General features: G+C 44.2%; 1 pseudogene; it reads left to right on the forward strand.

Moving 5' to 3' along the window:
* The first annotated feature begins 1,143 nt into the window (after positions 1 to 1,143).
* On the forward strand, positions 1,144 to 2,625 carry LOC119358608 (annotated as a pseudogene).
* The last annotated feature ends 329 nt before the right edge of the window (positions 2,626 to 2,954 follow it).

The raw sequence follows: 2,954 nt of genomic DNA on the forward strand, positions 1-2,954 counted from the left end.
ATCACAAAATAAAACTAACATAACATGATTAATTACCTCAAATAAGAACCAAATTAGACTGACTCCATCGACAACAATAATACTTCAGTGCTTCAAAAAAGGTTTCTTCGGGAGTAGTTTCTTGCCCCTGTTCTTCAATGACATCAACATTGCTTGAAGATGTAAAGAACTTATTCAAAGAATCCTTCAATGGTAGAATTTTCGGATCACTTTCTTTCTTTTTCCTTCTTATTTCAGCACCCGATAATTGCTTCTTCTTAGGTAACATGGCAGGCTAATGTCCTAAAATCGTGAAAAAAAGATCAAAAAAGGATACAAAAAATAAGGAATTTATACATCGGATGATTGGAACCCTAGACATGTACATAGAATGACAAAAAAAATGATTGATTGAATTAGAAAATTTAAAACTTCATGCATACTGAAATTGGAGGATGGATCATGGATGTATAGTTGAATACGTAATTAAATACTAAATAAAGAATAAATAAAGTACTTAAATTGTCAAATTAGGGTTTGGGGGATGGACTGGAACTGAGGAACATGGATGGAAACATTCAAACGTACTTTAGGGATTGGCGACGGCCGCGTTGCAGACTTCAAGACTTGTAGTCGCCAGTCGGATGTATACTTGTATACGTATTGCCACGGTGCCGCCTTGCCGGATGCCGGATGGCCGGGCCGCTGGGTTGCTGGACTGTCGTGCGGCGTGCCGCGCGTGCAGCTCCAGCAGGCAGCGGGCCAGCGGCAGGCGAGGCGAGGATGACACGGCAAGGCGCCGAGCGACAGAGCGAGGAGGCCGACGGGCGTCACGGCGCCTGACGAACCTAACCTACGAAGGAAAAGGAAAACGAGCAGTCGTCTGTCTGCCAACTGGCGTGAGTCACGGTGTCGCTTCGCGACTTCGCGTTCGTTAATCGATCAGCGATGGCTTGCTAGCTATCTGATGGGCCTAGCCCATCTTATTTCTTTTCTCTAGTTCTTTTGTATTATTTTTACCTATTTTTTGCTGGGCTATAATATAGATATATACTCTGTCATGGGCCCCCCTCCTCGCCTGGGCCCTGGGCCGTCGCCCTGCCACCATACCCCCAGGGCCGGCCCTGACCAGCAGCTTCCTCATCGATTGTCTTCCTGCTTGCTATGGAGGTTGCCATATCTGTAGTCACAGCTGAGCTAGTAAGCCATTTCATCTCCTTCCTGAAGAACAAGTACCAATCCTCCTTGAACCATGCCGAATCCGAGGAGAAGGTGGTGGAGAGATTGCAGCACCTCCTGACGAGAGTCAGCATCGTCGTTGAGGAGGCAGATGGGTGGTACATAACTAACTCTGGGATGTTATTGCAGCTGAAGATGCTCTCAGAGGCCATGTACAAAGGATACCGCGTGCTGGACACCTTGAGGTACAAAACCCTCCAAGACAGTGCATGCTTTGACAAGGTTAGCATCAACGACTCATCTAGTAGCAGCTTGTATTTAGCCATTCCTTTCAAGCGTTCTCGAACATATCGCGAGAAGGATGACAAGGCCATGTGCCTCGAGTCAGATGGTGTCATGGAAAGCTTAGAAACTATTGTTGCTCATATGGCAGAATTTGTTGTGCTTCTTGGTGGATGTGAGCGCATGTCTCGTAGGCTATATGATGTTTATCTTTACACCAACAGCTACATGTTCGGCCAACATGCCGAAAAGCAAAGGCTCTTGACCTTCTTGTTGGAGCACAACATCCCTCCTGGCGATCATGCACTAGAAGTTCTTCCGATCATCGGTGGTGTTGGAGTTGGGAAGAAAACATTGGTTGCTCATGTGTGTGGCAACGAGAGGGTTCGCTCACGCTTCTCCTCTATTTTGCACTTGAATGGAGACAACCTCATGACGATACTTGACCATGGAAGGACCATGTTTGGGATGATGTTGGTAGTTATTGAGTTTGCCTCTGATGTGGATGACGATGACTGGAAAAGGTCTCACTCCTTTCTCATAAGAGTCAGCAGAGGAAGCAAAATCATCATCATAAGTAAACTTACAAGATTAGCCCGGTTTGGATCAGTGCAACCTATTTTTCAAAGTGTTTTGTCTTGTGACGAGTTGAGATATCTTTTCAAGACTCTGGCATTCGGGGGCGTAGATCCCATAGAACATCCACAACTAGTACAAATAACAGATGGGTTTGCCAAGGAGTTGCACACTATGCAAGGCGCACTTGTCGCAACAAATATGTACGTAGATGTCTTGAGAAGGAACCTCGATGTTCAGTCCTGGCGTTGCATATTGGACAGGGGAATAAGATATGTGTAAAGAAACATCTCCATATATGGCGTGCACCCAAGCACGCTTCTAGAACAAGGCCATCTAGTGGACATAACTGACTTTGCTTTGCACCCACTTAGCATGAGACGTTATACAATTAATGCTTCAATCAAGGAAGAATCATCAAGTGTGACATTGGGGGAACTTCTAGCCGATCCTAGCGTTAGACCCAATGAAGATTTCATTCTAATTTCATGGGAATCAAGGATACCCCCTCGCAACACATTTGCCCGCATTGTTACAAGTCATGCTGAGGACACAAGTGAAGGTAGTGCTTTACATCCCGGGAGGAAACGACGAGGAGCGCCCATTTAATTTTATTTCAATACTTGTGTAATGTAATTCTTTTGTAAATTACATTATACATTATAAACGAATGTGTTCATGTACACGGAGTACCGTTGAACTAAATGTATTACAGATCGCATGTAACGTACAGTAAACTTGTATGTTTTACAAGATCAAACTATTCACCACATGATCTTCTAGTCTTTATTTCTAGTTGTTTCAGTAATGGTGCTTTACAAGAAAAAGGCACATGCATGATCATCATCGCATTTTACTAAAGTTGATACCAGTGATGAAACGTGATGTGTTGTGCTGTCGTGTGGATGTGGATTTGACAAAAAACTTAGATCGGATCA

The sequence above is a fragment of the Triticum dicoccoides genome, chromosome 2A (genome assembly GCF_002162155.2).
Source record: "Triticum dicoccoides isolate Atlit2015 ecotype Zavitan chromosome 2A, WEW_v2.0, whole genome shotgun sequence".
Classification (NCBI taxonomy): domain Eukaryota; kingdom Viridiplantae; phylum Streptophyta; class Magnoliopsida; order Poales; family Poaceae; genus Triticum; species Triticum dicoccoides.